The 27,797-nt window shown below is 36.8% G+C and overlaps 1 long non-coding RNA gene across 5 annotated transcripts in view; it reads left to right on the plus strand.

Moving 5' to 3' along the window:
• LOC110360754 (uncharacterized) overlaps nt 1-27,797 on the plus strand; it is a 222,512-nt gene that overhangs the window by 10,443 nt on the left and 184,272 nt on the right. Inside the window, exons 1-3 of one of the 5 annotated variants that reach the window (XR_010470406.1) lie at nt 20,302-21,396; nt 23,480-23,548; nt 27,201-27,405. The exons of 1 other annotated variant lie outside the window; for it this stretch is intronic. This is a non-coding gene — a long non-coding RNA (uncharacterized LOC110360754). Of the gene's footprint in view, nt 1-20,301; nt 21,397-23,479; nt 23,549-27,200; nt 27,406-27,797 lie in introns of those variants that run through there. 3 more of the 5 variants (XR_010470407.1, XR_010470405.1, XR_010470409.1) reach the window with 3 other exon arrangements.

The following is a 27,797-nucleotide window of genomic DNA, read 5'->3' on the forward strand; positions in this document are numbered from 1 at the left end:
TTGTTGTCAGTAGCTGTTTCGGAATGCACATATTTACCTCTCAAGAAAACTCAATAAATATTTGCTTAAATGTTTTCCTAAATAGAGATGCCTTCATAAATCATGATGCCACCCTGTGGAGATGTAGTTACAGTAGTTGAAAGTTCACTGATCAATTCCTAAGCAAATGTTGGTAGTATTTTCTAACTGTTTTTTAAAAGAAGAAATGCCAAAGTAAACTGAAACAAACCAAAGCCAGTGCTATCTTCTTGGTCTTACTGTACAGAACTCGAGGATACTCTCATCTAGTTCTCTTAATAGCTTTGCAAATGTTCTCCCATCCCTCTCACCGTGGGAAGCCAGAACATAGCTGGACTTTGCAATGGCATTACATACCTGTAAGAAACAAAAGGTTGTATCTTCCCATCACAGGACATTTGAAATAAGTGCCCTTCTGAAAAGGGATCTGAAGGTAACCAGCTGAGTGCAAATTAGAGTGAACACTCAGAAATAAGGACCTGGGGCTTTGCAGTGGCTTCATATACATAGTCAGTGGGGAAACGAGTGGCTTTACATACTTTAGGAAACTCGAGGAGAAGAATCACACATATGTGTTTCCTGCCTTTTTAGTATTACACTATGTAATAAGCTTCCTGGCTTTCCACTTTAAAGACCTTCCTAAGAAGGCTTTTAATTTCAGCATATTGGTGGTTTTTTTTTTGTCTTCCAGCTTTTGTATCTATTTATGGTGATTTTTTTCAAGTCTTTCCTCTTTTGTTATTTACTTTCACAATGTTTTCCTGATTTTTGTTTTCTCTCTATCTGCTGAACAGAGTGGCTCATTTAGACCTATATTTAACAACACTTTTTACCATCTCTGTCGTCATTCCTGGAAATAAGGTAGCATTTATGTAATCAAGTCATGCTCTAGCCACTACTTTCTGGTACTTGCAAGGTAAAATGAAAATTCTATTTGTGATTCATCGGGATAATTATAGCATTTGTCAGAGTACATGTGGGCAGGTAAGTACACACACACGTTAGATAACTGGGTCAATAGAGAACAATTTATGCTTAACAGGACTTGATTTAATAAAGGTAGGTTTAATCCAAAATGAGATACCATTTGATGGAGAAGTTTCCACAGAACTTAGATATTTAAAAGCATCTTGACCATTAAAAGAAAAAAAAAGTACGCCCTGTATCTTGGACATATATACATAAATATACATTTTATTTTTTAAATTATCAAGCCCATATTTTGACATCTTCCTAACTGATAGGTGCTGATATTAGTTTGGAACTCTATTTTGGATGTGCAAAATTGGGTCTGCTAACTTCTAAGATTTTGGAATATGTGAATAGCACATATTTTGTCTTTCCACTTTTTCATTTTATGTAAATCTACTGTCAAGGTGAAGAACGAGAAAGGAAAAGTGGAAATACATACCTTTTTTTTTTTCCCAAAAGAAAGGTCTTCTGCCTCTGCTTGACAAGAACTGTAATAGCAAGCCTGGCACATTGGGGAACTGGCACAGACTAACAAGACAGGGTAGCCATGGCTCTCTTGCTGTTTTCTGCAGTGTCCTGCCTTAGGCAGCTACTGACTTTATCTGTGCTTAGACCTGTCCTTGACAACATTCAAATACCCAGGGAAAGGTTGCATAAAAGATGGCTATGTATTTCCAGACCAACTTGGAGGGTTTTTCTAACCTTTGGTCTGCAGTGCCTTTTTTTTTTCCTTTTCCTCCAGGCTTTCATACTCTTTCCCCAAGTCAGAGCTTACTGATGTGAAAGACAAAAAAGGGAGCCTTGATAGCTAGAGTCACAATGAGTAGTGGGAAATCTCCACTCAGATCTCTTCTCTATGTAACTCAACGCACAATTTTCTTCCTGGGCTGCTCTGAGGCAAAGTTGAATCTCTAACATTGCAAGGTGGTTCTCTGGCCTATAACAAAAAGTAAAAGACTCCTCCACTGCTTTGGAACTCAAGGTAGTGATAGCTTCCTCAGAATTAAAATGTTTTAGCTGTGTAAATAGGATCTTTCATTATCTGCTGATCATCTCCAATCCTTGCAGGATGACTCAAGGCAAATTGTTATCATCTACTGAACTGGAATTCAAAATAAGAATTACTCGCTATACTACTTAAATAATTGGTGCTTTGCAGATATTCACTCAGGGCTCTTCTCAGTCGTGAGTGACGGGTGAAGCACAAAAGTCATAAAACCCCATTATTCATTTTTCAGGTGTAAGTGGCCATTGCAAGGCCCTGTGGGCTAGGTGCAGCATTCACATATATAAAAAACCCTACTTCTTTCTCCAAAGAGTTCATAACCTGAACAAACTATAGACAAGACAGATTTATGAAGGGATTAAATTAAATGGTTTTAAAATTACACAAAAAATCTGCAGTGGACGTGGTTGAACTGTGTGCACTGAATTCCAGCCCAGTGATTTAAATACTCAGTCATCTGTTCTGACTCCTAAATTTTTTCTTTGTTTTCTGTGTTTGTTTGTTTGTTTGTTTGTTTTCCCCAGTATACATTTGAATTAAACAACTGCCAACATAGAGGATATTTATGCTTTGACTATATATAGCAAAGTGGTAGTTTTATGGTGAGTTTCTAATTGTGTTGCTATGATTTTCTAACCTATTCTGAGATTTGAATTTACCCACATATTAACATCTCTCCAGGCAGTCTCACTGAACTGTTTCCTGCTTGGATGTGTAACCATATCTTTCCTTCATACCACTCACTCTTTTTTGATGGCACAGATGGGAAAAGGATAGAGGGAAGAAATGTAGCTATACAGTTATAGTGACATATCTTACTTAAAAGCACGTGAGCATGTGAGAAAGATAATGATATGTGTGTTTGAGGACAACCTCTCAACCTGTAAGATCTTAATTACCTGCCTGATTTGGGGCTCAGAACTACTAAGTCATGTGTTTAGACTCTTCGTGAGTCACTCGGATGATAAACTGATTCATATTTGTGGTTATGGTGGGCACATCTATTTGTATAATAAATTGAGGGAAGAGGTATATAATTCAAAACGGGTTCTTCCTTTTAGTCCATTCCTTTTTGCTTTATTACCGTGTGTCTGCAGAGGTATTTGATTTTGGTCTTCCAATCATGCCATGTCAAAAAATGCCAAATCATATATGAACAGCTCCATAATATTTTTATTGTGTACTTTTAATGACCAATAACATAACACAACACTGAAAAGTAATACGTTGTAAACCATTTTTTATATCTACAAACTTTCATGTATTTTATAATACTATACTTAAATGTTCTGTGATGAACCAGCTTCCTTTTCAAAATATGCAAATTGTAGTAGCAAGCTTTTTTAACATTTCAAATGCTCTTTGTCTAATAAAATGAGTCATTTTTCACTTATCAAATTCAGAAATAAAATTGCCTGCAGCTATTCTTTTTCTTCTAAATGAAAAGAGGAACAATATTTCTTTTATTCCCTGTCAGTTCTGAATTACTTTAAGTGTGCTGTGGGTGGACTGTGCTCCTGTACTTTCTTTTCAGCATGGCACTCAGAAATCAATCAGGGTCTAAGACTCACCCTTTTCATTAGGGTGGGTCTGACTGGTGATTCAAAAGAGTAATGCAACTATAACCTATGATTTTTCTTCAAGCAAAGTGATATTTTGTCCCAATTAGTGCCTCAATTCTACTTAAAGTGAGGTGTGCCATCTTGTTTCCAAGCTGGTGCTTGCAAGCTCATTGCTAAGTAGGAGTAGCTGTGTTCACTACTAATGCACCAGGGTGTGGGTCACCCAAGAGGTTTTTCTTCTCTGCAATATTGTGTTTTTAAAAACTTGTAGAGATGTACTTCAGCCTTGTAAAACATATTGTATTTCTTAAGTGAAAATAAATAAAACCAAATTTCTTACATATACTGTATGTCCACAGTATTCAGGTCACTTTTTTCACTGGAGGCAAACTCAGCTCTAAGCAGTCATTTATTAGTACAGTTTCTTATGAACTATACTCTAGAAAAAACATAAATGTATGGAATATGATTCTGAAAAACATATGCCTCTGTTGGCTGCTTTGAGCTCTACTACCGTTGGTGTTGGAAGGTGAGTAGAGCTCACATGAGCTCTTTTAAAAATCTGTTTCAGAAACTGTTGTAAGATATCTTTGTATTATCATACTTACCCTCATGTAGACCTGTAATATGTGGACCTGTTTGTTTTCCTTTTTTTTTTTTTTTTTTTTAATATTGACTGAGCATAAACAACAGTAATGGAACCAGTATAGTATTTGCTGAGCAGTTTGATATTAGAAATTGCCACATGTGTTGATCTAACAAAATAAAAATGGTCATGCTCTGCATTATTTGAGATGTACTGTCATTGTCTCACCACACCTTTTTTATACTTGAAATAAAATACTTCTTGAAAGACCTTGGTAGAAATATCTCTCTAATACCTTGTGTAAACTCCATCCTTCAGAGATCATATGAAGAAATGTTCAAATGTTATTTTGTGTTGTTATTTTAAAATACTCCCTTGCTGAAACTACAATGTATAGAAGTTAATGTAATAGAACACAAAGAAGAGACACTCCTGAGGGTTATTTTGAGGATATATAACCCACCACTGGTCAGGTTCCAAGGTGTGGCTGGAACTCATAGGTATACCTTGGTTGGCTTCAGATGAGATAATTTGGTACTGCTAGCACTGTGGAGAATTGTGGTTTGTGGGAGCCATTTTGACTAAGGCCTCTTGACAAGTTTTGCTGGCTTTGTGAAACCCAAGCTGTCCATATTACCTGAAATTATACCTCTGGAATAAAGCAAAGGTATACCATGAGGACAGTCAAACAGAGCCCCAGTACCAAAATCAGCCAAAATCTGTTCTTTGTCTTTGCTCTTTCTCAGCACTAGCTGGTTCAGTGGATGGAAAGATAATTTTGAAGGATCGTATTGACGATACTGTAGTAGTGAATGCCTGTCACTGTGACTTTGGTACTGACTGTGAATGTGGCAATATGTCTAATGCTCTGCAATTTTGCTCCTGTTAGACTCAGGTACTATGCTTTAGATTTTCCAAGAGCAAATTCTTGAGTAAGTGCTTGGTGTATTATCTCTTCAGCCAACAAAAATAACTGTTCAGGTTATGATCTCAAAAGTCCTTTATTTTAGACTTAGAGTGGTACTTTCTGAAGAACTGGGAAAAGGTAAATGTTAAAATCATTAGAGAAGTTTCATTCCTGTTTATGCTTTCTATGAAGAACTAAATCAATTTTCAACAAAAGGAGAAAACCCTGAACATCTTTTGGTAAGATTTAAGAGTGGATTTTCCCCAGGATCTTGTTACTATTGTTTCATACTGTGGCCTCTTGCTTGCATCCTCCTTGGTCAAGGTGTTTTATTTTGTAACAGATTTTCTCAGTATTTGGTTTGATCCATTTCATCCATTCTTTAGTAAAATACATGGGGAAGAATTAAGGGATTTTATTTGTTTGCTTATGACAGAAGAAAAAGAAAGAGAAACATTAGCATTGTCTTCCAGTTCTGCCTATTCTTCTAAAAAACATAAGCTTAAGTTCCCTCATTATAAATACTTGACTTACTAGCCTGGCTCTGTCTGAAATCTTTGATTTAATCTTCTGTCTCTCCGTTTGTAAGTGAATGTATATACTCAAATTCATGCAACATGCTTTTATATAGGGGCAGATGAAATGTCAGCAACGGTTACTAAGGATTTTGATTTTTGAATAAAGAAATAGCCTCTGTTCAAATAAATACTAAGCCATTTACAATCAGAAAAATAGCCTTGTTATGCAGCTGTTCACACAGAAAGCACCAACTATTTTGCTTTTTTTGAACTTGTGTATATTGTCAAGACTTTATAGAGTCAGCATTCAGACTGCCTGCATTGGTGTCTTCATTCTTTGTTGGCTGGGTGCTGATGCAGTCCACTGAATTTCAATGGGCAGTGATACTGAAGTGCACGGGGTCAGAGTTAACATATCTAGAGGCATCCTTATGCTGAAATATGAGTGTGGTTGTGGCATCTAAGGATCTAAATGAGGCAAAGTCTTGGTTTGCACACTTGAAAGTTTTTGTTGTTGTTGTTTCTTTTGTTTTGTTTTATTTCCCCCCCTAACTAGTTTGCCTAATGAGGGATATTATCTCATGTGTTGCTTATAGTGGAAACTGGAGTATAGTGTAGAAATACTTGTTCTCATTGAATTATTAGTGGCAGTGTGGCAAACAATTCAGGCTAATTTGTCCTGAAGAGTATATTTCTGAGTATTGGGGCAGGTGTCACAAGCTTATAGTCTGGTTCTTTTCTGTACTGATGTTATGTGCAACAATATGATTTTTGTAGACAGCTCCTGGCAATTAAGTTGTTTAAAGGTGTGTATAATATTACACTAGGGCATTTTGTGTAGTTGTATTTAAGGGCATATTTGATGTTACAGTATTTTGCTGAATCAGGCCCCAAACCACTCAGCACCTTGCAGAGTTAAGTCCTTGACAAAGTGAGGCACCACAGTAGTCCTGGACCGTTAATCTACTTCGGAGTGCTATCATATTTAGTATCATTCCTTCCCCTCTACTCCGCCCTGGTGAGACCACATCTGGAATATTGTGTCCAGTTCTGGGCCCCTCAGTTCAAGAAGGACAGGGGACTGCTGGAGAGGGTCCAGCGCAGGGCAACAAAGATGATTAAGGGAGTGGAGCACCTCCCTTATGAAGAAAGGCTGAGGGAGCTGGGTCTCTTTAGTTTGGAGAAGAGACTGAGGGGTGACCTTATTAATGTTTATAATATATAAAGGGTGAGTGCCACGAGGATGGAGCCAGGCTCTTCTCAGTGGCAAACAATGATAGGACAAGGGGTAATGGGATCAAGCTGGAACACAAGAGGTTCCACTTAAATTTGAGAAAAAACTTCTTCTCAGTGAGGGTGCCAGAGCACTGGAACAGGCTGCTCAGGGGGGTTGTGGAGTCTCCTTCGCTGGAGACATTCAAAACCCGCCTGGACATGTTCCTGTGTGACCTCACCTAGGCGTTCCTGCTCCAGCAGGGGGATTGGACTAGATGATCTTTTGAGGTCCCTTCCAATCCCAAACATACTGTGATACTGTGATCATTGCTCTTTCCCAATCCACTCCCTGCCAAACAGCTCCTCTCAGCCATGCCATGGGCACATATAATGACATCTGTTTATCTGCCACTTTAAAATAACAACAAAAATCTATTGTGTTTTCAAAACTGGAAAAAATACTGATTTTTAACAGCTCTCATGTAATTTGGGATCTCTTTCTTAAAAATAAGAGTAAATAAAAGACTTTTACTCCATGCTTTTTTTTTTTTTTGTATACTATCTGATATTGCTGTGAAATTTATGATATTTTCTACAGTTACTAAGATTACTTAAAATATCACAAAAATGTGATGCTTTTAATAATTTCTAAACACAAATATAAGGATAACTAACTGATACTGTACCTTCTCCCCCTCCAAGTTATGGAGCTGTAAACACCTTCAGACCCAAAGGAGTTTGTTTGAGAAAAAAACCCCATAAATTACTAAAATTGGTGCTTTAATCAGAATAGGTCTTGCAACCCTTATTCTCAAGACACTCTAATTAGATCAATTTAGAACATACTCACTATAAATCTAGCAAATTATTATCTCTGAAATAGGTTTAGCATACATTTTGGTTTTAGAGCAAGGAGAGCTAAGCTGATTATAGGGAGTTTTGTAGGTGCAATAGGTATAAAAAACATAATATTATCTAATGAAAAAAGCTAATGGTTATCAAGGCATAACAGTAAGTATATGGCTATATTCTTGCTGATTAAATTCTGAAAAGTCAGTTATGAGATTATCTGCAGATATTTTAATGCAAAACAATCTCTTGAACCTGTTCAGGACAGAGCTTGAGAATATGACTAGAACTGAATTTCTTGTGAGGAATTCAACTTCTAGTAGAAGCTAGAACTTAAAATGAGAAGATCGCTGCTGATGGATGCCTTCCATTTATCCTGTTTGTCTCAATTTCAGCACCTATACTCTTTCGTTGACTTTGGGATATTGCAGCAACAGGAGAGTAATTATTCTTATTTTAGGTAGAAAAGAACATGTTATGTGTTCAGTTTATGTTCCCCATATAAAGTTAGCTGACTAACTTTCACCTCCAAAAGTGATAACAGTTGACAGTACAAACATTGGACAATGGAAATTTTCTCTTCTAAGCCTAGTGAAGAATAATAATCATGTAGTGCTAAAAGTTAGCTTTTGGCGCACACAATTCTTAATGTTGAATTCTGTTCTGCTATTTTAAGTATTTTTCAACAACAATACAACTGATCTCTTGAGGAATATTACCATCCACTTTTCTGCTAATGTGATGAAGCGATGGTGATCATCTAAGAAGAGAATGAACAGAGAATGAAAGAGAATGAAAAGAGAATGAACAAGTTCTTTCAAAACAGTATTTCTAACATTAATGTTTAGGTACTAAACTGTTGAACTGCTGCTCATTTTCATTAGCATTAACTTCTGTTGTTCTAGTTGTTGATCCATAGCAACTATCCCCATCAATGACTTTTTGATGTATTTCCCATGTGCTGCTAACTAGGAAGTAAACATGATAACCTTTCTCCTCTCCCTCTCCCTCCCCTTTCCTCTTGCTCTCTGTCTCCTCTCGCTCTCCTCTCCTTGCTTGATTTGGGCCAGTACCGTACTTAAGACTGAGTCCTTTGGTCGTATTTTTCTCATGTAACTTTTGCTGCTATTTCAATTAGGCATGTAATCCTTGGAGAAAAAGAGGCAACTTCAGGCAAGTATCTGGAATGAGCAGGACAAATTATCCTTGAGGTGTATATTTAAACATTGTTACAGGGGTGAATTGTGGCACGATCTGGTGTGCTTATGTTGTTAAAAAAATACTAAGGAGACAGTACCATTTTCTGCAACTCACACCTTAAGCAGAGATTGTGATGTTCATTCTTCATCTTTGAAGCAACTACAACTTTAATTTTTCAGAAATGGCTGTGGTATTCCAGCATTTTCAATAGATATGAACCTATGTGCTTCTCTCAATAATGACGATAAACACTGTGCTCCAGCTTCTTCCAACAGCAAAGTTATAATTACCTTGAGTAAACACGAATCACAGAAGGATTCTGGCCTCCCTGTCTTCACATACTCTCTTTCTTGTCCATTCGGGAGTGGTAATGCCCTGAAAGAAATATGCAGAGAGGAAGCTGGGTTACATAATCCGGCGTGTGGGGTAAAGTGGGGCTGGAAAGCTGATGCACTTAAGGAGGAAAGGGTGGAGCTTCTTGATATCTAGTAGCTGCAGGAGAGAGAAATTAAGCTTGTGTCTGGGAAGAAAAAGAAATGCTTTTTGTTGTAACATTGCAAATCCTAAGCATTTGAAAAAGCTGAATCCTCAAGTCACAAGATCATTCTAAAAATCTCGTTACTCTTTACAGTAATACGCATTCTGACTTTCACCTCTTAAGCTATACTCCTGTAGTAATTTCAAGTTTTTTTACAGCTGTGAAGGCAGAGACTGTAGAAATTAACGAGGGCTGGTGTTCTCATAGAGTTACTTAACTCCTAGTAGGCTGGGTCTCAGGGGAAGAAGTATAAAAGCATGCAGTAGAATGATTACACTACAAGGCAGTGACACTGTCAGGCTTTTTGCATTATCATTTAGTGATTTTAAACAAGTGTCTTGTGTTTATAGCAACTCCAACTGTTTAATAACACAGTAGCGGATTAATTCCTTCCTTTCTTTTCTGCTTCTGGGGGGAGTGAGCTCATTCTGTGTCACAGGCGACTACATTTAGATACTGTGGGAGGAATGCAATGAAGCCTTACTGAAGATCAATTGAATTCAAGAAACACATAGGCCAAAGACTAACCTAATGTAGTTCTGTTACACATACATTATTCATATTTTTGCCACTCTTCGCATATTGAAGAAGTTTTAATTGTAGAATATGCTCCTGTGAGTGATTTAGGCTTGGTGGATAAGTGACAAAATTAAAAAGTGGATCTACAATCCTGACAACTACAGGACTGATCAAAAGTTAAAGCATGTTGTTAGTGGCATTGTCCAAATGCCTCTTAAGCATTGACAGGCTGGGGGCATTGAACACCTCTTTAGGAAGCCTGTTCCAGTGTTTGGCCACCTTCTCATTAAAGAAATGTTTTCTAATCTTTAAATGTCCTCTGGCGTAGTTTGGAACCATTCCCATGTGTCCTATCACGGGATACCAAAGGGAAGAGACCAGCACCTCCCTCTCCACTTCTACTCCTGAGGAAGTTGTAGAAAGCAATGAGGTCACCCCTCAGCCTTCTATTTGCGAAACCAACTTCAAACATGCCCACCTGGACATGCCTTCCAGCAGCTTGTTGCCCTCCTCTGAATGCAAAGTGCCTTAACATACTTTTTGTATTGTGGAGCTCAAAACTCCACACAGTAATCAAAGCGAGGCTGAACCAACATTAAATAGAGAATTTCCTGCATTACTGGAAATAAAGCATCTGGCTTTCAAGACAAAAACAACCCCAACCATAGATATCATGCTGAGAGTATCATGCTAGACCTTTTCGTTTTACTACTTTTACTGTAATTTTAATATTCTGTAGGGGGGAAAAACAATCTGATATCTTTTAACATGATACAGTTTGTGTGACTGTAGCTTCCTTGTTAGTTCATTGAAATACTTGAATGTATTGTGGACTATTCAATTTTGATTTTACGGGATTGCCTACTTGTCCCTTCCAGTTCAAGCAGACTGGCATGATTCATTTTTGACACTACATAAAATACTGTTCCTCTGCTCTTGGTATTGTATTTGATGTAAAACTCACAGAAGTTCAGCTATTTCCATATTCCTGGGACTAATGCAACCTCCCAGCCTTGTCAGAGACAGGTCAAGACATAAAGAAAGAAACTCTAGACCATAAAATATTCAAAGACAGTTGGAATACCTCCTGATATCTGTGTTTAGGGGTCAAAGACTAAGCAACACAAGGCAAAATGAAAGGGAATGGAAAAACATGTTATGCTGAAAAAACAGGGATAATTGGCTTAACATCTGATGAAGCAACATTAGTAAACTATTCTGTGTCTTAGAAACTAGGGGTAAGTAACTAAAGGCAAGCCCTATTTAAGAACTGGACACCCAGAGCTATTTTCAGTTTATTAAATCCACTCAGAATATCTTTCGTATGACCTTTTCACTTCAGGTACTTAAAAGGTAACTGTGTCTTGGAAAGTTCAGAAGCTATTGTATGTTTTATATTAGACTAATATTATAAATAAAATAATCCTGCCTTGAAATAGTACGCAGTAGTACCAGAAAACATTTCATGAGATTTTTAAAAAAAAACCAAGTAATTCTTTGGATTACCTTCAATAAATACTGAGGAAACCAATCTAAAATACTGTGATCTGAGTTCACCCTTGGTGAAAATAAGTTAGCTTCAAGGGAATTACAGCAGGGAACAGGCTGTTCCAGATCACATTTTTGCCTTACCTTTGTCATAGGGTGATATAGCGCCATGCCTGCAGAGGACAGCCACTGCATGGAGGATACGAATGAAATTGGCTATTAAACAGAAGTTAACCCCATGGGGGTTGAATTATCAAGGATGCAGGTATTTCAGTAATAAGTAGTCCTATCACATAACCGGGAAATCAGAGGTGCTGACACTTTGCAAAAACTTAAAATTACCATTTAAGAAAGATGTACATTAAGAAAGGTTATTCTAAAAAAAAACTTACATGTATATTTGAACAGAGATGCAGTCAGCTTCTCTTATATTAAATACTTAATCTGTGAATGAATTTCAAGGCTGCATATAGCAAATTTAGTGACATCTCTTATTATCTTGTATTAAGTCCATACTGAGACTGAAGTATCAGACCATGACCTGAGGAAAATAAATAGTCTTTATAAACAGGAATTATGTTATCCAAGGGTAGCACTTCAGATTTAGCACAATTTGATGGTCCAAATAAGCAAATTTCAAGTTAAACAATAGTGAAGAAGAGCTCACACTTTGCCAAAGATGTGATAAAGTTACGATGGTATGTCAGGCTGTTTCTTCAGTCTCAATTCAAATGTCAAGGAAAAACTGACAACACAGTTGGAACCACGTATAACCAACCACCTACCCAAAAACCTTTGAACTTTTTGTTTGAAACTTGAGGTACCTTTAAATTGTGTTTCTTTAATTTCATTATTTGTTTTTTCCCCTCCATAATCTGATATGTCTGATTTTGTTTAGGAAAGTATAAAGAAATATTGAAACAACAGGAGAGGCTCTTGCAATATTTCAGTCTTTCTTAAAAATCAAGTTACTGGAAATGTCAACAGAGACTTGATTCCTGTGAGCTATTCAACTCATTAGGTTTGAAGGATATAAGGCCCTTCAGATGTTTCTCTGAATTAAACCTTGCAACCTTTTGAGATTCACTGGTTATTACTTATTCTGCTTGGATATAGTAAACAGTTAAGTAAAAAAGCCTCAAATTACGTGGAAATGGGCAGGAAAGGAGGACTTGTCAGCCTTAGGTGGTGGCTCAGGGTTAAAATGCCAGGGCAGGCAAAGTGCCTTAGGTGAGGTGAGAGGTGCAAGGTGAGAGACTATCAGGATTTGACTTTACAATTTGTCTTTGTTTCCTGTTCAGCTGAAATCTTAAAAAAAAAAAAAAAAAGAAAATTCTGTTTTGTCCTTGTAGTTATAATTTGTCCCTGTTCTGTGCTAGTTGTTTGGATTCTAGGGAGATGAAGTTGGATTAGTAAAGGTCATTTGCATATAGAAATGCATCTACATCCAATGATCTCTTTCAATGACTGATGAAAATTTTTTTTTTTTCTGCAGAAATATCATCCCCACTCCAGAATGAGCAAATTTTGCAGGGAAAATCAGCCTCCATGTACAGAATTTTTGAACCCTGGTTTATGTTGATGCTTTTTGTGAAACTGAGGGAAAATACATACTTGCATGCTTGATCTTTCTTCCCTGTGTTGCAACCCTGTTTGCTACAAGAGCATTAGAGCCACCTCTCAACAGCTCCCCTTTCCTTTCTCTCTCTTCAGGCCCTCTTGTCAGCTCCAGCAATTGTCACTGTATGCTCTGCCTGGCACAGTGAGGCTGCTGCTGTCAAGGGGGATGCAGTGGAAGAGCCACCGCTGCCAAATCCCTGCTGTAGCACTGGCTGGGGGCATCCAGGCTGTGGTGGCAGTCCCTTTCTCCTGGCTTGGCTTCTCAGAGAGTGTCCTTTAGGGAACTGGCAGCCAGGGACCTCCTGTGGGCTCTGGTCCAGCTCCTGTGTCACCAGCTGGCCAGCACTGGGCCAGTTAGTCAAATGAATTGGTGCCAACAATAGGAGAATTCACTCCCTGGAACTACAGTTGTAGCATTTTGCAGGACTCAGTTGCATTAAGATATCAGATGGTAATATTCTACATGTAAGTTGTTGTGTTTTCCTAATTTAATGAAGGTTGAGCCATCATTTTAGATAGCACTGGGAGCTATTCTGAATCAGACAGAGCTGCTTTATTAAAAAGCTTTTCTTGCCTGATGTGCAAAACTCCAGCTATGAGCAAAACTGCCTAGCTGTTTAGTATTCACATGTTGATGGAAATCAGCATCTTGGGACTGCTTTAAGCAATGGTTTTCTGATTAGCTAGGTGTAAATGCACTTTATCAAATGTATCTATAATTAACTTTCTAAATCATTCATTCACAGATTGTTAATTGTTCATTTCTGAAGGCCTCTGAATGTATTTCAGTATTGTTTCTTATAGTATACCTCTTCATGCAGTTAAAATACATTGTTACAGTTCCTTAATTTTTCTTCAATAACATTCCATGACACAGTTCTGGTACATTAGTGTTATGCATCATTACTAATTAATGAAAAAAATTAAAGCAAGGTTTAGACCAAAGAAGAAAAGTTAATTTTTCTTAATACAGGAGCTAATACTTCCAGTCCTTCAAGGCAAGATGTCTAATTAACATTTGCTCTTCATAAGTTCATGATTTTCGAAATAGATGTTCAGGCATGTGATTTTGATTTTATGGTTTCTAATAGCATCTGTAAACAGTGTGAGTGGGGGTAGTGTTTTGCCTCTGAATGATGGGATTTATACATAGAAACTGAAGAGAAAAGACTCACTCAATTATTCATGTCATGCATCAAGCGATACAAACCAAATCTGTCCATGGCTTTTTCTTTCTTTGAATGTGTAGTTACATTTTCTTTTTGCTGAAGTTTATGCTGGATTGACAGGAAAAGAGGCTTGTTCCAGGGAAAAAAGTAACAATATAACCTTTCTGATACAGCAGGGAAAGGGGAAAATATATCTCCTGGTTTGCCACAATGCACTTGACTGAAATATTTTCAGTCTGATGGTCAGACAACCTGACAGAAACGACCATTTTACAATCTAATATATATGTTAGGGACAGAAACATTCTATATTTATGATGTATTTTTGTCACTTTCTGGGCTTAAAAAAAAATATTTATATGTCCAGTAGTGCTAATAATAAGATACGGCATTTTGTATTACCATGAGAATGACAACAATGTTCAGGAAGTGGAACAAAAGGTTTATCTCAAATGCATGCCAAAAATAGTTAAAAACCTCATTTTCCAGTTCTAGTGTGTATTTCAAATAACCAATTAGGTGTAGTTTAAGAACTCATGTGGCCATAGCGTTTTTATTACCTTGATTCAGTGCAGCTGTCAATAAAACTTCAACAGAATTGCACTCACTAAAAAACCATGCTTTTGGCAGAATGTTGTAATTTAATGTGTCATAAAAAGTAAACCTATATTTGTTCTTATAGATTGTTCTGGTAGAGAATTTTGTGGAAATTTTAATTCCACTGTATTTTAGCTACTCAGCAGGTTGAGTTACTCAGATTTCAAGCAAGCTGATTGGAGTTTTCATTTAGATTCTGGTGCTTTTCCCTTCTAGGCCTCTGAGGTCTCATCTCAGCTGTCATCCCCAGGTAAAAGACACATGTTAAAATAGAAACAGAATTTCTAAAGCACAGGCTTGATATGAGATTTCTTATTTGATTGTCAATCAAAACAAACAAACAAAAAAAACCCCCAACCAAACAGACATTGGTTCTGATATCTGTTTTTAGAGATGGAAGCTTAGAGGTGTAAAAGTTTGCCATCTGATATTAAAACTTGTTTATTTTAAACTAGAAATTGAAGCATGCGTTTTAAAGATTTGTGCTTTTCTTTTCACATTACAACCATTTGTTTGGGCAGAGAGGGTCAAACCAGTCAATACTCCAAAGGAACTGGATGTTCTGTTTCAGAAACTAAGAAGCCACATTAAAGTTATGATCAGGCTAGTATTCTCCTTTCCTTTTATAGCTTTAGGAACATGGTACTCTGGTACTACAACATGGAGTGAGAGCTCGGTCACACTTCACCTGGAGGGCAGTGTGTGTGAAGCAGACGTGTGCCTCAGTGCACACATCCTCCTGAACGTAGCCTAAAGCTTGGCTTTAGCAATTCACTGTGGTTTCTAGTCTTTCTGTGTGTGAGAAGAACTTGTCCCAGCTCTAGTCTAGGGTTCAGAAGGGAGCAATCAGAGGGAAGGAAAAGAGTAACCCTGTATTAAATGAAAAGTTTTGTGTGCTCAGTTAATGAAGTTTTTAGTGCTTTGGTTTAATAATAATGTATGCATTATGCATTTCTTATGGGAGGAAATCAGCAAATAGATTATCTAGCTTTTGTAGAATTCAGATGGAAATCTTAAAAAAGATAGCTTCTGAATGATCCTTCTCCATTAAGTTTCTATTATTTTCTCATAAGGATTTGAACATCAAGGTTTGATATAAAAACAACTGGTACTAAAAAACAACTAGTACTAAAAACCAACGTAATTTTTGTTTTGAAATGGATCTAATTTTTTTTATCTCTTGTAATGTTTTGAGGGTTTAGAGGAAAAGCAAGGGTGGATATGTGCTGGGAACAATTTTTTAGGGGAAGTTGATAAAGATACCTAGAACCATATTTGCAGATAGTAATAATGCATAGCTTTATGTTGTACTTCCATTTTTTGGCATTTGCTCAAACTGAAAACATGTAAAAAATTGATAAATATACCATATGTCAGAGTTGATGTAGAGGTAATCCTGATGTCCCTCTTTGTAAAGGATTGTACTTTTAGCTTTGGTTTTAAAGAAAGACTGAGGACAAAAAAATGTGATAGGGCTACAATAACTCTTTCAATATTTGAGATCAAAATACAGTGTCAAATGTCAAACTGAATAGCAAAAGAGAACTATTTTCTAGATCAGTCTTTTTGTTCTGTAGAGGCTAATAATACACACTGTATGTTAATGACTAATCTTGAATTGTGAAGACAGAGAATAGCTGTCTTTTAATGGTCTACTTGAGAAGATAAAAAATAGATGCACATATAATAAAAAGTGTAAGTCAACAATAACTCAGTTGCATGAAATGTTGTATCACTCTTTTGAAAAGTTTGTCACTAGAATTTCTAAGGTGAGACGACTGAAAGACATTAAAAGGTATGTTTCCCATATTTTGATACCTTCAAAGTAATATACTGTAAATTGAGGCATGCAGGAGGGTGCTTCTTATTAAAAGCAAAGGTCTTAAAAGAAGGAAGAGCCTCAGCAAAACATGATCGTAAACCTCCAGACCTGTCTTCAGTAAAGAAGATATTTCCCAGTGAGTAATTTTCCAGGCAGTATTGTCCAGGTAGAAACAAGAAGTGAGGAATGCAGCAATGCTTTAGAATTAGACTGTGTTTAGGGACAGTGTATATGTTGCTGATCTGAATTAGTGTAAGCTATTCAAATAGAAACCCATATGCTTATCTAAATATATAATATTTAATTTATTATTAAAGCTGCTTACTGATTTTTGTGGAGGTTTTATTTTAACTTTACTGGATATAGGCAGGTGGATACTTTTTTTTTTTCTTTTTTTGGTTTGACTGGCAAGAAGGATGTTATCTGAATGGAATTCATATTTAATGTCACCTAGGAGATATATAAAACGAGCTTCCATATACTGTCGCTGTTCAGATTTTTCAGGAGATATGCAAGAACCTTTATGAGCTGCCAGCTATTAGAGGGAGTGCAAGTGTTTATTTTCTGTTAAAACCATGCACAGTATTTTAAGCAGTTATAAGATTTAGGATCAGCCCAAGGGTAAGACTAGAGATATGAAAAACCCCATTCTAATCTCCAGCTAATTCATTTACTAGGCACTAGTTTAGAGTCCACAAACACATATTTGAAAGATTTATTAGTTCACTGAAAGAAATTTGCTGCCATAATATCATAAAGGATTTTTTTCACCTTTTGTAAAGTCAGTTAATATGCAATGCATATTCCTCACCTCTGTTTTGAGGTCCTTTTGAATTTAAGGATAAGGTTACATTTTGAAACAATATCACATTACCCTATTTTCACCGCAGTTCAAAAGTATTTGAATAGGAACTGCATAGATATAATGGTTCAATCTGGGAGAAGCACATTTCAGCAATATTTTTCAGTGACTTTTTCTGCGTGTAATGCAACACAAAACACACTGCAAAATTTTGCATATGCTCAATACTTTTCCAGAGCGTTCTTATAATTCCACAATTTTCTTGAACTGTAGTTCAAATACTTAACAAATTTTGTAGAATAAAGTAATGATCCCTCTTAGTCATATTTCTTAGATCGTATGGGTTATAATACTTTCTTCTTTGTTTGTATTACAGATTACAATTTATAATATAAATTACAAGTATTACATCATAGACTATAATAATATAACATGAACAGGATACAGATACATTGATAATACTAAGTTAAGTAAAATTATTTTCCTTTTAGTTCTCCTTTGTTAGAGATATTTGATTGAGGAAAAAAAAGGGTTGCAAAATACGGTTCATATACACAAAGATTCCCTTATGTTTACTGCTTAATTTCCTTCTGTATCTTATGCTATCTTTCTGTGACAATATTCATTACATTGTATTGATGGTGCTGTTGAAAATTGATTTTACAATTATGATGCCTGAATGACAGACCGTAAGAGCACAGATTTTGTCAATTAGAATTGCTTGGATTACTGACAAAATATTGCTTTCTACTGATGGATGAAGTGAAAGATACTGAAACTCAATATCAGTATTTGCAAGGACGAAGCTTTACTGGTGACATTTAGACCTTTGAAAGTACGTTTGTAACAGTGAAATGATAATGCAAGCTGTGAGTGGGAAATAAATGTAGAATGACAATGATTTCTTGCTGTTAGATTTATCATAGCTGTTCTTAGGGACATAATATGCACACAGGGTGCACAGACTGAGACCACAGTGCAAATTTGGGATTGAGAAATCCATATGCTAAACTGACTGCGAAGGTTTGACCTTGGCTTGGTGTCAGATGCATACCCAGCCTTTCTCTCACTCCCCCTCCTCAACAGGACAGAGGGAGAAAATAAGATCAAAAAGCTCATGGGTTGAGATAAAGACCAGAAGATCACTTAGCAGTTGCTGTCACAAGCAAAACAGGCTCGACTGGGGAAGTTAATTTATTGTCAATTAAAACAGAATTGTATGAAATATGAATTAAAACAACACCTCTAGCCCCCTGCCCTTTTTTTTTTTTTTTCCCAGGCTCAGTTTCCTTCCTTCATTGCCACCCTCCCTGGGAAGTGCAGGCAGATGAGGAATGGAAGTTCTGATGAGTCCATAACATTTCCTTTCTGCTGTTCCTGACAGTTTCTCTGCTCCAGGATGGGGTCCCTTCCAGGGAACACAGTCCTTCCTGAACTGCTCCAGCACTGGTCCTTCCTGAAGGCTGTGGTCCTTCGGGATGAATCTGTGTGGTCTCTCCAGGGGCTGCAGGACAACATTTGCTCGGGTGCCTGGAGCACCTCCTCTCCCTCCTTCTTCTCTTATTTTGCTTTCTGCAGGGCTCTTTTTCTCATATTTTTACTCACTCCTTTCTCCCACAGCTGCTGTGCAGCATATTGCCCTTTCTTATATATGATTTCCCAGAGGTGCCACCGGCTCAGCTGTGTCCTGCAGCGGGTCTCTTGGACCTGACTGGAGCCATCTGTGATTCAGGCAGCCATGGCCTCTCTTCATAGAGGTCCCTACAGCCCCTATGGTCAGGACTTGGGCACCTGCACTTGCTACATTCCACCCCACACCTCTTTGAAAAACATTATTTATGAATTTTCATTAAAATATCATTTTGTCACACACTTTTCACAAAAATTGCTTGCATCAACAATAGAAATTCCCCACACCAAAATCAAAGTAACATCATCACAACACCAACGAAGGTGGACAATATGAATACATTCCCAGCCTACAGGCTTTTGGTGGTGCAGAGCTGGAAGGACAGTCCCGATGGTGTGTGAATGCTGTTCAGCAACAGCCGAAATGTTGGTGTGGCATCAATGCTGCTGTAGCCTCAAATCCAAAGCACAGCACTCTGCTGCTGCTGTGGAAGAAGTTAACTACATCCCAAGGCAGATATGACACAATATCATTCTTGTCACACCAGATAGATAAACTTGTGAATTCGTGGTGTACCTTGCTTGTTGACCTCTGATTTAAGGTAATAACTAAGTAAGAAATATAGTAGAGAAAGCTATGAAAAGAGTAACAAGTAGGGCCACGTAAATGCACTGACAGGAACAGCCATTCTATCTGTACTCTTTGATGTGCTTTAGGAAAATGATAACTAAGTCAAATTTTATTTTCCCTGTAGTATTCTTGTTGCATTGTTAGTGTGTTAATTATTTCTTATGTCTGAGCATAATGGTGTGCTCTTTGGGAGTTATGAATTTAAAGTATGGGCATGCTGTAATATTTTAATAGTTTCATATCAACAAATACCAAGCATTTGCCTACCATGAGCAAAGTGCTTATAGCTATAAATTAGTCTCCAGCTGGTGTTCAGAGAGTCTTATTTGCTTCTTAGCCCAAGTGAGAGAGATAGTCGATATAATTGATGTTTAGGTTTTATTCAATGTTGGTACCTTGCTCCTATTTTTCTGCCTTGGCATCATATACCAGAAAATGCAACAGAGCTCCTGAAGCAACCAAAGTTTTGTGATGCTTCAAAGTGTATTAGGGCTTGTTTTTCTTGGGCACTGTTCAACATGTATGAAAAATTATCAATATTTTTGAGATATTAATCAGAAAAATGAAAATATGATAGATGATCTGTGAAACAGTATTTCTAGTACAAACAAACCTGGAATAATATTTTAGTTTAAAATACTTTTAACTGGGCTGTTTGTTTTCTGCAACTTTCACCATACCTTCATTGTATAACTGCAAACCACATATCTGTCTTGGCCAGTTTGGGATTTTTACTTCACAATACAATTTCTGTGAGTTTTGTATTTTCTTGAAGCCTTTGGAATCTCAAGGTCAAGCAAACAAACAAACAAAAGATTGCAGGTAGAAGTATCTTTTTTTTTTTGGCTTAAGTAATTTAAGAAATCTCTGAAATCAAATAGGTGGCCAAACAGAAAGGATTGTAATAATGAGTAGATAAGATAAATCATGCTGAGATTGAAGCAGATTTGGGTTACTAGACTTTTCCAATATTTTTATTACTAGAATTTCACTTGGTAACTTACTGTAAACAGTCACATAAAATCAAAAATACATCACTTTTTTGAAGAAAGAATCAGAAATAGTTGTGGTCCCATACAGAAATGTACTCAAATATGTCTTTTACATGCTGTAAGAAGTGCTTAGAGCTATGAGACATCCATAAGTATTCAAGTATTCATTGCCTAAACAACTTGGCAGAGCAAAGGAATAGTCAGGAGACTTTGTAGCAGCAAAGGTTTCAAAGACTGTAGGTCACCTTCATTAACAGAGTTTCTTGGAGTTGCTGTGCGGTTTCTGTTCCTGAGAACTTTCCACTTCAGAAGTCATGAGACTTTGCACTGGATGTCCCTTTTATTCATTAACACTTCAGCTTTCTCCACAGGTACTGGCATTTCTCTACCTGATTTAGGGAGATGGTAACTGTTGGCTGGTTCAAGTCTTAAGTCTTTATTACATTGTGTTAATATTTCTAATTGATCCAAGGCTCATTCCCTTTATCTAGAAGAAAAAAAAAAAATGCATCTTGAAAATCGGGTGAATACTCAAATTTGAAATACCACTGAAGCTGTGTATAGGGACAAATATATAACCCTTTTTTTTTTATTTGCTACTTACATGATGGGTAACTATATTTTATTTGCAGGGGCTGGGATGGACCATAGGAATGGGATTCAAAATTTTCTTTTCAAATTTTTTATTTTTCATTTTTCATTTGAACAGTATTTTTAGTTCTTTGTACCGGCTGAAAGACAAAAGCTCCAAGCCAGGTAAGCCTACTGCTGTTACTATATTATTTTTTAAATATTGATGAAATATGATACAAACATGTGAAATTTGAATTCTAATTATTTTGTGGGGGAAATCTCATTAATTCAGTAATTTTGATATTTTTTTTCCTGAGAAAACATAGGATATTGTATTTAGAGTGGTAAGATCTATGGGAAAAGGATGTTAAGGTGTTGAGATTAAGCACAGATTTCACTTTGTATCATCAAGTGCCATGAAAGATATTGTAATGTTTCAAAGGATCTGATTTGGGTAGTGGGAAACATAGAGAATCTTTAAGAAATATGAACATAAAAAGAGGAATAAAATTTACTACTGGACAGACTCTAAACCATGCTTTTAGAGAAATCTTTTGCTTCTGGAATTGCACTGAAAAATCTTTTGTGGACTCATTTCTTATGCAACCACTACAGATTGGTGCATGTATAGACAAGAGGATTTAAGGGCTTAAGGGACATGAAAACATTCCTACTAATATTGATATCTGGTGTATATATTACAAGGTTGGCACAAGAATGGTAAGGTAGTTAAGAATCGTGAGCTGGAAGTTAAAATATTTATCTTGAGGGAAATCAGCTATGGGAAAAAAACTATTTTGTTGGTATCAAAGTGATCTTTAAAGCATTACCATTTGAAGCCTCACTGCTACGGGAAATGCATGCCTTCATGATTTCAGCTTCAAGCACCTTTCGAATAGTAAAAAAACCTCAAACTTTAAGTAAAAACAACACCAAATGTATATCATGCCACTTATTCAGGAGCATAATATGCAATAAAATGTATGTGTTTGAATCTTTGGGCTAAAAATCTTGTATTTTGATATTATTCCCATTCCTTTGAGAAATTTTTAAAACTTTGGCCTGACAAGGGTGCTATTTGAAAGCTATATAAGAGACAGAGGAGAGGCCCAGCTTGTTTTAGAATTGCTGAGATTGTAGACCTTAAATTAAGATATTTTAAGCTCAACAACTTTAATTTCTCCAGATGCACAGAGCTAAACATTTTTACTTCTGAGACATTAGCAGCTTGGGCAAAAAACTGGCTTTTTCTATTTTAAATACAATAACTTGTATTAGTAGTCAACTATAACAAGGATCAGTTATTATTGAACTTGCACTGATCACTGAACATGATTTACTTAAACATTTTAATTTGGTGCCTGACACATTGGTTTCTAACAACCCATAATAACTAATTATAATGATTCTTTGTCTGAAAGTGAGAAATCTCTTGAGATTTTGAATTGGAGGCAGAAAGTTTCTCAGCAGCCACCACAAAGCTGTGTAAAAAAGTAGCTAGAATGCTATTCTGACAAAGCCAGAAAGTAAGAGAAATAATTTTTAATTTGTTGATGAAAATTTTTTCTACTATTTCTACCTCCTGCATTTCACTTTGTGCCCATTGCCTCTGCTTCTGTCATTGGGCACCACTCAAAAGAGCCTGGCTCCATCCACTTTACACCCTCCTTTTCTGCAAAGCTTCTTTCCAGCTGGGTAGTCCCCAGCATAAATTGGTGCCTGGGGTGGTTCATCCCCAGGTGCAGGACCTTGCACTTCCCCTTCTTGAACTTCATAAACTTCCTGTCACCCCATTTCTCCCAGTCTATCAAGGTCGCTCTGGATGGCAGCATGACCCACTGATGTGTCAGCCACTCCTCTCAGTTTTCTAATATACACAAAATTCCTGAGGGTACGCTCTGCTCAATCATGCAGAACATTAATGAAGATGTTCAAAAGCACCCCTGGAGTATAGTTAGTCACTGGCCAACAAGAGTTCATGCCACTGATTACCACCCTCTGGGCCTGGTCATTCAATCTACCCACTTTTCAGTCCTTCTCATCCAGCTCATACATCAACAGTTTGTGTATGAGGATCTTACGGGAGACAGTGTCAAGGGCCTTTCTGAAGTCCAAGTAGATGATACCTGCTGCTCTCCTCTCATCTACCAGGCCAGCCATTTTATCATGGAAGTTAAGCAAATTGCTTGACTACTCCTGATGACCATTTTGTTCTTCATGTGTCAGGCAATGTATTTCAGGACTAGCTGCTCCATTACCTTTTCAGGTAAGGATGAGGTTAACTGAGGCTGACCCGCCTGTAGTTTCCTGGGTTCTCCTTCTGCCTTTCTTGCAGGTAGGTGTGTCACTGTCTTTCCTTCTGTCTTTGGGAACTTCTCTTTGATTCTCATTCAGATTATCAAGAATGTCCTTGCAGTTATGTCTGTCAGCTCTCTCAGCACTCATAGGCGCATCTTGTCAGGGCTTCAGTTTCCTTAAGTATTTCCTCATGTGATATTTTTCCAACATGACAGTGGTTAGGCTTGTGCCAGAAAAAATGAGGTTAACACCCACTATTTATTAAGCACATATCAGCCTTACCAGGAGAACTTAACTGAGACCTGTGGGCTGTAGCTTGGAAAGCAACTTTGGAAAGAACTTCTAAAGCCTCTGTTCTCTCTGTCCCTTTCTTGGCAGCCTCTATGGCCAGTCAAGGACACAATGCTCTTACTACCCCTATATTTGTCATGGGTACTGCCTGTGCATTTATATTTCTTTGCTTCGAGACATAGATAGTCATCCTCAAATGTGCACTAGAAAGATTTGGTCATCGATGTTAGATACAAAATTTAGGGCTATGAATATCTTGAAATGAGCTGATATGCACAGTTTAGCTGGGGCAGGAATACAGAAACAAAAGGAACGTGACAGCTGCACTTGTATGACCGTTTCTTTTAGGAAAGTTCAACAATGGAAATGCTTGGCATCAAAAAATAATCTGGAGTTTCTTTGAGAATATAAATCTTAAGCAATCCACATCTTAAACAGAAGGTACAAGCTGCAAGAATCAAAGCAACAAAAAATAATTCTATGAAGGGAATATAGATATTCCACTGAAACATGACTCCAGCAGTCACATATAAAATATCTTGCTGATTCAGAAGTTTCTTATCTGAAACAGAAATTCGGAGAGCACCACAGCAGCAACCAGAGACTTTATCTCTTAAGTTTGGAGATGTTTATTATAAGGAAAAGTGCTATTGGCAGGCATGCCACAGTGTGGGATCAATTTAGCATGAAGCAGAACTAAAGGCAGTGAGGCAAGAATTTTAGCATATCCCCCTGGATCTATGAGAAGTCACTCAGAACTGAATGACACTCTCATGGAAATGCTATTATCAACTAAACGACAGCTCTGTGTTCACACTGATATTACAAAGACTTTGTGCTGGCAACATCTGAACCAAAAATAACCATTTGTTAATAACTTGTGACTAACGTTTCCAGGTGCTGATGTTTTTTTCAGTTGCCCCTCCCCCCAGCAATATGTGCTGAAAGCATGTTTGAAAATTACTATACAGAAACTTTGAAAATGGCCTTGTTGTATACACTACAGTAGACAGGCTTTGTAATTTTTAATTTATATATTTTGGTGGGAAAATGTGAGGCATTTTGACTTAAATCAATTTGTTCTTATCTAACTTCACAATATTTAATTAAATCCCCATTGTTTTAAGATGATAGGCCAAAAACTGTTGCATTTAATAATTAAAATCTGTATTATGCAATCTGATAGGTTCTGAGAGTATCTAATAACAAACCTGTGAGATATTTCTTCGAAAGTCTGGACACTTGGGCTCTATTTCTGCTGCTGCTGAGCTTTTATAAGATGAATGTGTTTTCTCAGCAAGAGATTGAGCTCATCGCCCCCTAGTCAGTGGTCAAAACACTCTCTGGCATTGAAAAGTGGGAGCTTTGAATCCTTCATCTCTCAGACTGAGCAGCAAAGAGGATCTTGGTCTCCATAACCTGGTGCAGAGCTGTAATTTCTGAGCCATTAATTGCTACTTCATTTTGCAAAAAATGTTTAAAGATACATACATTTTTTTTTTTTTTCTAGCCTGATTCTTTTGATATATCTGGAATAAAATAATGAGCCATTTCAAATTGTCTGTGCTTTTGACTAATTCACTGTCCTGACCTATACATTTCATTGGTTTGGGGGAGGGAGTGTTTTTTTGTCTTTTTATTTATTTATTTTTTTTAACCAGCCTCTGGTATCAGCATCTTTCTGTAGTAATACTAAGCAAAAAATGAAATGCTACTTTTTTAAGGGACTGATAGATATCCAGGTTCATGAGTGGTGCAGTTAGTGAGTCATGGGTTGAACAATTTCTGTGGTTCCTTACCCAACACCTGTATCTCCTGTGGATCCATATGGGAGGAAAAGACCATTGATGTTCTAAGGCAAGGAGTTAAAGACATTTTATATACTTGGATATTAGTCTTTGTACAACATCTGATGTAATAAGCCAGTATGGAAACTCTGTTTCTGGTAAAGTTACTACACTTTTCACTGTCATGATAGTGAGTGTGGGGAGGCCTGTAGACTATGAAAAGCTCAGTCTCTAACCATGCGAGTCGCTGTCTGCTGTCCATCATGGGCTGTATCTCAGCCTCTCTGTTGTTCTTCACAAAAAATTTGTGCATATTCAGAGATTTATTTAAATGTTCTGAATAGATATTTTGAGACTGGTTAGAAAAAAACCCAACAGCATATGGTTTAGTTGAATGCCTGTTTTCATAAAATAACACATTGGTAAGGAAGTTGTGTATTTTCCATATTCACGGAATTAGATGCAGAACTCCTGTCACACTGATGAAAATGCAACTTCAATATTTTTCCTGCCTCACCTCTGAAAATGTATCTCCCTGTGTCTTGCACTGTTACTGATCCTTCCTCCTCCCACAAATAGATCCAATTAGAAAAGCTATCACATTGATATAGTATGGGCAGACATAGATTTGCAATGTCAACAGAAGTGTAAAAGAGCTGCCACTATTTTCAGTGTTCTTAAGAAGGAAAAATTGAAATCAGTGGATGCTATTTGTAAGACTGAAAATGTATCCCTCTGACAATAATTGGTATCATTGGGATTCTACAAGAAGATAGGGGGATTATCTGCTACTTTAGTTATTGCAGGTATGCTGCTGAGTACATCACTGAAAACCAGAAAAAAGCATTATCATTAGTTCACAGTTCTCAGTAATCACCTCTTATCTGGCTTTTGCTTAATGCTCTCCTTATTTATTTGACTGTGTGCTGTGTATGCAACAATTAAATGACTACAACAGATACTTTAAAGAAAATGCAGGTCTGTAGTAGAAGCTTAACCTTGCTCTGCCCCATGATAGAAAATTCTAGTAATGTATACAGAATATTCCTGTAACTGGCAAATATAGGATATGATTTACCAGACTTGATCAAAATTACCTATAGTATACATTAGTATCCTGTCTAGAATGTGGTGCTCACTTTAGTGCTGATTAGATGGCCATAGGGTAGGATACTAGGTAGAAGATGGTATGTGGTGGTTTTTGTTGAAGTAGGTGCTTTGTGACCCAGTTTATTCTAACACGTATTTCATGACTGCCTGCAATTTTGGGATAACACAAGAGGAAACCTTTTATCCTTTACAGAAATGTAGTCACTAAAATGTCATGCTGCATTCAGTAATTGATTTTTATTTTTACAAGTATTATTATTTTGTGTAACGTATTTAATATAGAGAGTCATTAGAAATAAAAAAAAAAAAAAATAGATTATAAGCTTGGTTAAGGGAGGGGGAAAGAATAGTAGAGAACTCTGAAAGATCTTACCTGGCATTGTTTTTGAAATCAAGACTACAATTATAGATTTCTCACTCATTAAATAGAAACCTCTGTAGAGATTATTAATTTTATTTGTAAGCTGAACTGCTTAATAAAAGAGTTGTGTGTCTTCACAGCAGGAGAATATGTTTCCTTTGAGAGAGACAGCTGAACATGGTTATCCAAGCATAAAATACTACTGAAGAAAAATGAAGATGGATTTTCTTAGTCTTGTTTGTTAAGATTGGCATATGTCTCCTGGCCTTAGTTATTACAGTGAAATAAAAAAACACCCTTGGTGCAAGAAATGGAATTAAATATGAAGAGTTTTATTATTCAAATGTAAGTACATATTTTGGAACATGCATTGGAAATTATGAGTTTGAAACCTTCCGGAAGTTATTTAAGTAGTTACATGGGTGCACGATATTATCTAAATGAAAACCAAAACTTGTGAAATTCTTTATGTCAAAAACTTAGGGAAAATTCAGCTGAATTTCCATAGAAGCAACTTAGTGAAAGATCTGTTACAACTTAAAGTCAGTCAACATTCAACTGTTGACAAAATGTGAACTATATTCCAACAATCAGTGGTCTCATGTCACTTACAGATGAGGTGTTTCATCAAGCTTTCTATTTAGGAGCTAGGTCTAAGATGAAACACCTTATCTTTCAGAGCTTCACCTTTGTAGAGAAAAAATTACTTACAAACATCTTCAAATAAAATCTGTTTA

Source organism: Columba livia, chromosome 2 (genome assembly GCF_036013475.1).
Source record: "Columba livia isolate bColLiv1 breed racing homer chromosome 2, bColLiv1.pat.W.v2, whole genome shotgun sequence".
Lineage (NCBI taxonomy): Eukaryota > Metazoa > Chordata > Aves > Columbiformes > Columbidae > Columba > Columba livia.